At 33.6% G+C, this 12,524-nt stretch overlaps 1 pseudogene; it reads right to left on the bottom strand.

The window, feature by feature from the left end:
- The window catches only part of LOC134695829 (nucleolar complex protein 3 homolog), a 66,727-nt pseudogene that overhangs the window by 35,058 nt on the left and 19,145 nt on the right, over positions 1-12,524 (bottom strand).

The raw sequence follows: 12,524 nt of genomic DNA, 5'->3' as shown, positions 1-12,524 counted from the left end.
CATTTTTTAAACTAGATACCCCAAGGATGATTGTGGCCAAGTTTGGTAGAATTTAGCCCAGTAGTTTCAGAGGAGAAGATTTTTGTAAAAGTTTACGGACGACAGACGCAGGACGACGGACGCCAAGTGATGAGAAAAGCTCACTTGACCTTTCAGGTCAGGTGAGCTAAAAAATACTTCATTGAGGAGATCAAACAATCGCAATCAAACCATATCTTCTTATTCTAAAATGGTAGAGTCATTATGAAACCTGGCACTTCTCTATAAAGCCTTATCACTTCTACCTGTTTAGATTCCATAACATAAAACTCTAAGGTAATGTTATCACTGACCACCATCACAACCATGTAGTATAAATATAATCTATTAATAAAACATTGCCATGCATACTAGTATAAATATAATCTATTAATAAAACATTGCCATGCATACTAGTATAAATATAATCTATCAATAAAACATTGCCATGAATACTAGTATAAATATAATCTATTAATAAAACATTGCCATGCATACTAGTATAAATATAATCTATTAATAAAACATTGCCATGAATACTAGTATAAATATAATCTATCAATAAAACATTGCCATGAATACTAGTATAAATATAATCTATTAATAAAACATTGCCATGCATACTAGTATAAATATAATCTATTAATAAAACATTGCCATGCATACTAGTATAAATATAATCTATTAATAAAACATTGCCATGAATACTAGTATAAATATAATCTATCAATAAAACATTGCCATGAATACTAGTATAAATATAATCTATTAATAAAACATTGCCATGAATACTAGTATAAATATAATCTATTAATAAAACATTGCCATGAATACTAGTATAAATACAAGAGAAACTGCAAGCTACTGCTCACTGATGATACCCCCGCCGCAAGTGGATAATATAAATAGTGTAAAATATGCAAGTGTTCGGTAAACAGGAAGTTGTCGAGTGATGAATCTAAAAACACATCACACGGTATAGCTGACTTATATAAACCCTGAAACCAAATTTCAGAAATCCTTGTATTGTAGTTTCTGAGAAAAATGTGACGGAAATTTTCAACTTGGCTATCATGTGTAAAATCATATAAGTGTTCGGTAAACAAGAAGTTGTCAAGTGATCAATCTGAAAATGAGTCACACGGTATAGCTGACTTAGATAAACCCTGAAACCAAATTGCAGAAATCCTTGTATTGTAGTTCCTGAGAAAAATGTGACGAAAAATATTTATGGGACGGACGGACAGACTGACGGAAGGACAGACAGAGGTAAAACAGTATACCCCCGGGGGTATAATAATATATTAATAAAACATTGCCATGAATACAAACCTTCCTTTGAACTCTAAAGTCTCTTGCTTTCACCCTTTTATTTATTAATCTGACAATCTGCAAAAAAAAAAATAGATAATGTTAATATAAATTAACTGAATTGACAGTTAGCAGATATCACCAATATAATACAATGTGTTATTGGCATAAAAACTTCAGCAACTGATGACCAAAATATAGTTTTACCAAAAGGTGTATTCCATTCTATTATAACTTGATAAATGTGTTAAGTTTGGCATTTTATTTCAGTCATTTGTATTTTAAACATTTTCTAGACCCTGGATTACAAGTAATTTTTTCAGAAACTTTTTGATAACCAAATTTTACCACAAAATATGTAAAAGTAGGATAGTTTTCCTGAGTCAAAGCTGAGAAGCTGAGAAGCTTATAAATTATTATAGTCAGCTACTATTTTAGATGACTACATACCAATCCAAAGGTCCTGAAATATTCATATAGGCCAGAAATAATCAGCTGGTTGGTAGTGTGATTTTTATATATTTTTTCGGAAAAAGGCAATAACTTTAAAGTTATCACAAAATGACCAAAAATAGGTGAAAACATTTTCGTATCCTTGTACCAACCTCTAGGGAAACTTCTCCTGATTTATCTTCTCTGAAAACTTAAGAGCTTGTCTGACATACCATGTCTGATACCTGTCAAAAAATAGTATATACTGAAATCAACCCTAATCAACATATTGATTTGATTCCTATAGATAGCATTACAGTTAAACATAATCAGTGATAACTCATTTTAAATAAACTGAGAAAACTTATTCTTATATAAGACATCAACACATTAACCTTCGTTACAAACATGTCATTTTGTTAAGTTTTTTCTGTAACCTATTCTAATATTTGACTTGAACATCTTTTAAACTGAGTTGTACTGTGTGCTGTTCAGTGTATATTGTTTTTTTTTTCACTTTGCCTAAAGATATAGAGGATTGTGATTTCACAAAACATGTTCAAGACTTCTAAATTTTGGGAGAGATCTGTTTGCGCCCAAAAATGTGTCCTTTTGCCCCACAACTTTTTTCTCCAATGCTACGTTTGCGCCACCTGTTTTAAAATTACATGGTATCATTTGCGCCAAAAATAAAACATACGATTGCGCCAATTAGATGAAAAATCACTTCCTTCCTCCTTTATTAGGACTTGGAACCAGTAGTTTACAGGCAAATGTTTCCTTTTCTGAAACATACTTTCTTCTTACCACTTTACTACTTCCCAATTTCATGTATGTAGAAGCTTGTAACTTCCTTTTATTGTTCAAAAAGACAAACATTAAAGGATGAAATGCATAAAACAGTTCACAATAATTCCTGTGGAATACTTCTGTTCCATTACTGATAGATAGAGTTTCAGCCCAAACGGATGGTGGGAACACAGCACTGTGTCATCAACGTATGTGGCTAAAAAATAACCTGACAGCAAAAGCTTCTATTTTCATCTCTTTTGACATATCTTGTATTAAATATTCTCTCTCTGTACATGGACTGTCTAATGCACTTCCAAGTCATTTCTCTCCAGATGCTCATCTTCATGGTGAAATATATCTCTGAACATATGATACTTTTTAAGCCAAACATAAGAATAAATGTTAATCATTAACCCTTTCAACGCTACACAAAAAAATAGAAAAATGGCTGCTGCTGCTGCATTGTTTTTGTGTTCAGTCATTAGAACAGTATTTTCCTTTTCAGACTGCTGTATCTTTTTTATTATATGAGATACAGAGAAAGTTATTGCATGAAAAATGCTCAGGAGAGCATGAACTGTAATGTTAAGCAATTATTTTAGTGAAATTTTTATCAGGTTACCTGCATTTTCAGGTAATTATCAGGTAAAAGGCATTTGTGTTGAATTTTTAATAAAAACTACTTTTAGTCTTCATTTATTTTGTTGTTTTATCTGCCATATAATAAAGAAGACACCAGTTGACCTATTCGGTAGCGTATTGCACCATACACAACGTATTATGTAATCGTGGCACAAATAAATAGCTCCGTCCTAAAAAAATTCTATCAACCTCCATTTCCCCCCCTTTTTCTACGTCTCGTAATGATCGATCAAATCATATTTCCCACACGAATTAAATGTAATAAACACATTGAGATAACAAGAAACCTTTTAACTAATCCTCGTTGTTAGTTTCGCCATAGAAATGCTGAAATTTTCCCATATTTACAGCTTCGTTTCCTATTTCCGCCATTTGCATTTGTCAAAATATTTGTTTTTATTTTCCTTCTATTTTCCTTCTACTGCATGATTTTACTATAAAAATTGCCGGGATTTCAAGCGCAAATGAGACCTTGTATATCCTAGATTCAAACGAGGAAAAATAAGAGAGAACCCGAATGAAAACCGAATGGTTTAAGAGTCCTGATGAAAAATCCTTTTTCATCGTGGCATATGCCGCGAATAGCTGTGGCGAACGGCGTACGTCATTGCGGCATATGCCGTGTATAGCGTTGAAAGGGTTAATATTTATGATAGATATGTGTACAGGTAAATTGGCGCAAATGAGTTCTAAATATTGGCACAATTGATACATTTGGAAAAAAAAATTTGGCGCAAATGATACCCCTGAAAAACAGTAATTGACACAAAGGGACTGCTGCGTAAATTTTTGGGCCTGTCCAAATTTTGTCAAAAAAGTATTTATTATTAGTTCAGAGCCAACTGTAGACCGACTCAAGATGCATGATTTTCTCTGTGAGTTGAAACACATTGGGGCAATTTTTTCAAACTTCCCTTTTTTCTTCTAATGCCTTTTCTTGGTCTTAAAGAAGCTTCTGTCAATGTTTTATAAAATTCCATGAAGGTTTAAAAAAGTTATTGGTGCCTATATTTTAATCCTTGAATGTTTAGGAACGTTAACAACTATAGGGGCATATGTTAGGAAAATACTGCATAATTATTTAGAACAAAATAGCTTTAAAAGTTTGCTTCAGACATCCTCTTAAATGAAAATTTGCTGATTGATTGGTAATATATGAAAATTCCCAATGATGAAAGTGACTGAATGCGACTGAAAGCCACTTTTGTGAACAACAATAGCAAAGTAATAGTATAAAGACTGATAAGATACTTATTCACTCCACTTGCCTGCTAACATGAGCCTTGAAAATTGGATTTTATAGTATTCTGTTTTGGAAAAGGAGTTTCTTGCTTCATCTAATATCTAATACATGTCGTTGCAATAACTTTTTCTTATTCTTAAGTAGGAGTATATATGGTCTAGTTTTTTTTAAGTGTGAGTATATATGGTCTAGTTTTTCTTAAGTGTGAGTATATATGGTCTAGTTTTTCTTAAGTGAGTATATATGGTCTAGTTTTTCTTAAATGTGAGTATTTATGGTCTAGTTTTTCGGCAGTACCCCCGGTAATTTTGACTTATACTTACCTTTGTGTTGTGTTTATTCATCAATGGCACTAAAACTGCTATGATATTATTACGATAATTGAAATGTGGATGATTTGACAACATTTCACACATACATCTAACAGCTAATTCAGCTATGACCTGAAAAAGCAACAATTGTATTCAGTTATATACAACAAGAATGTGTCCACAGTACACAGATGCCCCACTCACACTATCATTTTCTATGTTTAGTGGACCATGACATTGGGGTAAAAACTTGACATTAAAATAATAACATAGATCATTTTTGACATTAAAATAATAACATAGATCATTTATTGAACCTCAACGACAAATGAAATTAACTCAAATATAAAATGTATGGCTTGTTTTCTATCCAAGCCAATGTAATACCTATATAAGTATAGTTGTCTTGGACAATTCTAAAATTTTAGAATTTGACAAAATGCAAACAGTACTTTATCACCAAAAACCCCAGCAGCAAATACAAGAAGACCAAGTATCTAACCAAATTAAACTCTGCCTGGAGATCTGATTTCAAATGGTGCAGCTCCTCTATCAAGGGTATCATGCTTACCACAGTTCACGCAAAGCTGATTATGGTGGCCCAAATGACTTGACCAAACTTATGGAGACAGTTTCCCACCAGCAAGCCTACAACTCTATCAATTTTTAAAACACCTTCTGTTACAAGATGTTCAGCAGTGGTACTAAAGTTGATAATTTAGCTTAATCAGAGGTACTTTTTGCCAACTATGTAATATGATGGCTGATCACTTAATCTTGAATTATACAAATCAAATAAATATTTGAAAACCCCTTATCTTCCATTTTTATCAAGTAAAAATGGATATGCAGGTGTTTAAAGGTATGGAATTGTTGTTCTTTTAACAAAAAAGTAAGATATGTAGTTTAAAAACACAACATCCCCATTGCATATGTCGATAACAAGAGGCTCTCAAGAGCCTGAATCGCTCACCTAAATTTTTTTGGTTAAATCTCTCATCAATGATTATTTTGGCTTTTCAATTTATTTAAATGTTCCTATTTTCTTCAAAAGCAAAAAAAAAAAAAAACATTTTCTCCTATGTTCTATTTTAGCCATTGGAGCTATGTTTCTTGACATTCAAGGAACTAAATTATAAAATTTATACTAGATACTCTGAAACTCATTTAGCCTAAGTTTGGCTGAAATTGATACAGCAGTTTTAATCTTTTTTAAAGTAAGTCAACATGATTAACAAATTGTGAAAAAAAGTCTTTAAAGGGCAATAACTCCTTAAGGGGTCAATTGACAATTTTGGTCAAATTGACTTATTTGTAGATCTTACTTTGCTTAACATATTTTCTATAAACAATTTATCTGTATCTTAAATAATATTCAAGATAATAACCAAAAACTGCAAGGTAGACCTTGACCTAATAAATACTTTAACTTCTTGTCTTATTTTCTCTAAATGCTGGAGTTTTTGAGATGTAAGTAAAAAAACTGCATTTTAACCTGTGTTCTTTTTTTAGCCATAACTGCCATGTTTTTTGACGAAATATAAAATAAAACACAAACTTTATTTTATACACCCTACTGATCATTCAGTTGAAGTTTGGTTGAATTTGGTTGAGTAGTTTTAGAGGAGAAGATTTTTTAAAGTTAGCAAATATGATGAACAAATTGTGAAGAAATTGTCATTAAAGGACAATAACCCCTTAAGGGGTCAATTGACAATTTTGATCATATTAACTTATTTGTAGATCTCACTTTGCTGATCATTTTTGCTGTTTACAGTTTATCTTTATCTATAATAATATTCAAGATAATGACCAAAACTGCAAAATTTCCTTAAAATTACCAATTAAGTGGCAGCAACCCAACAATGGTATGTTTGATTCATCTTAAAATTTCAGGGCTGATAGATCTTGACCTAATGAACATTATTACCCCAGTCGGATTTGCTCTAAATGCTTTCGTTTTTGAGATATAAGCCAAAAACTGCATTTGACCCCTATGTTCTATTTTTAGCAATGGCGACCATGTTTGTTGATAGATCAAAACTTGGGATAAAATTTATAAACTAGATACCCTAAGGAACATTCAGTTGAAGTTTGGAAGTATTTGGCCCAGTAGTTTCAGAGGAGAAGATTCTTAAAATGTATACGACGACAGACGACGACGACTGATGCCAAGTGATGGCATAAGCTCATATGCCTATGCCAGGTGAGCTAAAAAAGGTCAATTAAAAATCTCCAGTTATGAGGCCCGAACTCCAGCTGAAAATTTCCAAATCTCTAGTTGTGGCTTGACACATGTCTGCATGGAAGTCTTACAGGTATGTGCACACATACCTCTTCAAAATAACTGTCAACATACCTTAATTTTACCAAATACAATATATTTACCCGAGAAGCATCTTCTGGTATATGTATATGCTTAACACCATTTCTCCTCTGTCTATTACTTTGCTCATTAACCTTTCCTGCAATGAATGATTATAATGTATATAAAAAAACTTTTATCATTTTCTTCCTTTCTCCTCGTTCAAGTTCAATCTTTAATTACAAATAAGTGGATCATCTCTTTAAAATTCACTTGCATTTGATATAAAATACAATATGTGTTAAACCCCTGAGGGGTTCATGTTTCACTATTGGTGAGTTTTTGATAGCTTCTATAGGCCATTCTAGGGTTGAAGTCATAAAACTTTGTTCAGTGCTCAGAGCACAAAAATCATGCTCGAAACATGAAATCTAACATTTTGGAGTATAGGTACAAAAAACTGACTCGAAAGTTTTATGCTCCTCTGAAACAAGATTCTCAGAACACTGCCAGAATTTTTTGAAGTTCGGACAAACACAAGACACACTTTTTGTTATGTCAACAAGTCTGCTGTGTGAAAGGAAAATCAAACATGTAAATATAGATTACCCAAAACTAACATGTAAATATAGATTACCCAAAACTAACATGTAAATATAGATTACCCAAAACTAACATGTAAATATAGATTACATAAAACTAACATGTAAATATAGATTACATAAAACTAACATGTAAATATAGATTACCCAAGACTAACATGTAAATATAGATTACATAAAACTAACATGTAAATATAAATTACCCAAAACTAACATGTAAATATAGATTACATAAAACTAACATGTAAATATAAATTACCCAAAACTAACATGTAAATATAGATTACATAAAACTAACATGTAAATATAGATTACATAAAACTAACATGTAAATATAGATTACCCAAGACTAACATGTAAATATAGATTACATAAAACTAACATGTAAATATAAATTACCCAAAACTAACATGTAAATATAGATTACATAAAACTAACATGTAAATATAGATTACCCAAGACTAACATGTAAATATAGATTACATAAAACTAACATGTAAATATAAATTACCCAAAACTAACATGTATATATAGATTACATAAAACTAACATGTAAATATAGATGGACGTTTGAATTTTTCACTGAAAGAACTGTGATAGATTATTGGAAAAATCTTCGGATTTGGATGTGCTAATCAGTTAAAAACCAGAATATTGTGATAAACAGTTATAAGGGAAAGTATACATACACCAAAAACCCATAACACTCTATGTCAAGATATCCTCCACGAAGACCAAGGCAAAGTTCCTCCGACTCTGATTGTGATTTTGTCCGTCCTTCGCCCAAAAGATTGAACACAAAATCGTACTCTGTTCCTATCCAACCCTCTCAGTCAATAATGTCCGAACCAAACTAAGACCAAAATGTATCAACAAATGATTTATATAAATTAATGATGAGTATTAAACAGAACCAAGACTCTTTAAGAACATCTTTAGAGCAAAGAATGACGAACATGGAAACAAAATTCACACATGAGATAAGCAAAGGTATACAATCTTTGAAAGATGAAATGTCAATGGAATTTGCTAATGTTGATAATAAGATCAGAACATTGGAAAATAAAATGTTAAAATATGAATCAGATTTACATGTTAAAAACACCACACAATCGGCAATTAACGAAAACAGCTCACAACACAAATTGGTATTTAAAAATATCACCCATGATACTTCGGACATGGAAAGCCTTAAGGCGTATGTTAACGGTGTTTTAAATGCCATAGGACTAGACTTTAACGTGGTTGATGTTCAGAAGATCGGAGGTAAAAATAACGGTACAACTAACAATTCTAATCAATCAAAAACCGTTCTCGTAACTTTCTCTGATGGAAAAGAACGCATCGATGTTCTTCGGAACAAACGGAAGCTAAAAGATACGGAAGATTACAAAACCTTATACATTGAAACGGACCGTTCACGTCATGAACGAATGCAAGAGGCGAACCTTCGGCGAATCATTAAATCGATTCCAAATTTGGAATTCCGGGGTGGTCGTGTTGTTGAAAAATCAGAATAATATGCATGCCAGTCAAATAAGACCGATGCAAAACTGACAATTGGTAGTTGGAACTGCAACGGCTGGTACGTTAAACGACAAAATGACAATGGCAGACTTTTAAGGGAAAACATTTTAACTTCTTTGAATTGTGATGTGTATGGTATTTCTGAGACCCATCTGAAAGACAATGAAGCTATCGAACTAGATGGTTATAAGTGGATAGGTTGTAATAGGCGAATTCTTTCGAACAAAGCGTGGAGGGGTAGTGGTGGAATAGGATTTTTGATTAAGAACTGTATACTTGACAACTTTGACGTCGATATTCTTGACAATAGTAGAGATGATATTCTTTGGATTAATTTGAAATGTAAACATGACCAAAACTTTATGCTTTATCTGTGTGTGTGTTACCTGCAACCGGAACGGTCAAGTAGGGGCAACATTGCTCAGGAATTTTACGACCATCTTCTATCGCAAGTGTATCTTTATAGTAGCTTTAATCCAGTCCTAATTTGTGGTGACTTTAATGGGCGCATAGGAAACTCGCAAGATCGGACTGACTCTATCTGTACCCTACCAGATCGATTCTATATTGATTCTGTAAAAAATGCGTTTGGTGTATTTCTGTTGGAGTTCTTAAACGACTCAAACTGCTCTCTGTTAAACGGAAGAGGAGACAGTACAAAAGACAATTTTACGTACGTTTCGCCTATTGGTAAATCTGTCGTTGACTACATGATTACTCCGCATGCTTCGTTCACAAAATTTTACGATTTCGAGGTAAAACTTGTGTCAGACTTGCTGATCGATCACAACATTGAAGTACATTCCAACTCAAGAGTCCCAGATCACTCAGTATTACAGTGTTCATTCGATTATTCGGAGTATCGAAATTATTCAAGTCCACAGGTAGCGAAAACGCCAATTTATGAAAACAACTGTGTACAATCTGTGAGGCGAAAATATGACGTCACAAAGATACCAAATGATATATTCAAGAGCGAACGATGTGTGCGCTGTTTAGACAAAGTTGTCGATTCACTACTTGATCGTCATAACATTGAACAAAGGATTAACTCAATCTATGAAACGCTACTGAATGCAATTCATGACGAAATGGACAATGTTCTTGACTACAAAGATTCTGGACAAAGCACACACAAACGTAAACGCTGTAACACAAAACCGTACTGGAAAACGAATAACGAAATCTACTACGTGAGGTAAATATTGCCGAAAAGGACTATTTGAGTTATCAGGGTGACCGTCGAACAAAAACAAAACGCAGGGAGATATTTAAAATAAAGCGCAGACAATTTGACAAACGTTTACGACAAGAAGAACGGAAATATACAGCTCAAAGACTAAATCGAATAAAATCAATCAATCAGAGCAATCCAAAAGAATTTTGGCGTGAAATCAATAAACTAGGTCCAGGAAAAAAATCGACAAACATTGATAGTGTCAACATGGACGATGGGTCAGTGTCTCATGATCCCTCCGAAATTTTACAACGATGGAAAGAGGAGTATTCCAAACTGTTCTCAAGTGACAATACAAAAGTTGATTCTGAATTTATTGAGCAACTGCAAAACCTTAATTCACAACTAGAGCGTGAATATGAAAACCTCCCTGTTAATCAAACATATGCTGACAACACGAGAACATCTGAATTGAACGAACCCATTTCTCTTGATGAAACTAAACGTGCGCTAATGAGTTTAAAAAATGGCAAAGCAGTAGGAATAGACAATTTACCTAATGAAATACTTAAAAGCGATGTACTGTCGAAAACTCTTCACGAACTGTTCAATGTGTGTTTTAGCTATGGAATTGTTCCAGATCCTTGGTGTCGAAGCATTATATGTCCTCTGCTAAAAAAAGGCAAGGATTTCCGCAATCCGATGGATTACCGAAGCATAAGTCTGATGTCAACTGTCGCAAAAACATTTAGTCAGATTTTGAATGAAAGGCTCATCAGTCATCTCGAAAACAATAACCTTCTCAGTGAGGAACAAAACGGATTTAGGCGGCTTAGATCATGTCTGGACCATATCTTTTCACTGTGTACAATATTGAGAAACAGGAAACTGCAGAACATAGACACTTTTTTGTGCTTTGTTGACTTCAGCAAGGCGTTTGATTCCGTGAATCATACTATACTCTGGAATAAACTTTTAGCCGTGGGTGTGTATGGAAATATGTACAAAGTAATTAGGTGTCTCTACTCAAAGCTACAAAGTGCAGTACGATTATCGCCTACGATGTTTACTGAATGGTTTTCCGTTGATTCCGGTGTCCGTCAAGGGGATAATCTCGCGCCCACACTTTTTGCATTGTTTCTTGATGAATTGGTACCACTCATTAACGGACTCTCTTGTGGCGCATTAATCGGTGACGATATGATCAGCTGCTTGCTATACGCTGACGATCTAGTTCTTATTTCGGGAACTGTTGACGGACTACAAAATCAGCTCAATGCTCTAAACGATTGGACAAAGACACAATTAATGAACGTTAACACAGAAAAGACAAAAATTATGCATATTCGAAAGACTACAAAGGACAGAACTCAATTTACGTTTCGACTAGGGGACAACATAGTTGCATTTGTAAATAAATATCGTTACTTGGGACTCACATTATCCGAGCATATTGATTATAATGTCTCTGTCAGTGAACTCGTTAGTGCAGGTAGTAGATCATTGGGATCTTTGATATCTAAATTCTTTAATATGGGTAATATGGACTACGACATATTTACGAAAATTTATGAAAACACTGTTATTCCTGTACTTGACTATGCATCCGGTGTATGGGGAGCAAAGCAATATGACAATATCGAACGCTTACATTATAGAGCAATCAGAACTTTTCTTGGCGTCGGCAAAACAACACCAATTCCAGCAATATTAGCAGACATGGGATGGCATCCAGTTTTCATTCACAATCAATGTAACGTTGTCCGCCTATGGTGTCGTCTTATGAACATGCCTGGTCATAGGATTTGCCAAAAAGTGTTTGTTTGGGATCGTGAAATGTCGGGACGTTACCGAAACACATGGTTTAACAGCGCAAAAACTCTTCTGGACAGATGCAATCTTTCACACCTAACTGAAAACGACTCCGCTATCTCAACAAGATTCATACTCGACTCTGTAAAAAGTAAACTTGTAGCAGACTTCAAAGACAAGTGGTTTAACGAAATAAACAGTATGCCAAAGTTGAGGACATATAAACATTTAAAAACCGATTTTTTTGCCGAGCCATACGTACAAAAGCATTTAACAAGGACACAAAGATCTGCAATCGCTAGAATTCGCTGTGGTACTTTCCCACTAGAAGTCGAGCGAGGACGCTATAGAA

This window comes from Mytilus trossulus, chromosome 14, assembly GCF_036588685.1.
Source record: "Mytilus trossulus isolate FHL-02 chromosome 14, PNRI_Mtr1.1.1.hap1, whole genome shotgun sequence".
Lineage (NCBI taxonomy): Eukaryota > Metazoa > Mollusca > Bivalvia > Mytilida > Mytilidae > Mytilus > Mytilus trossulus.
This window is presented reverse-complemented; position numbering and strand designations above follow the sequence as displayed.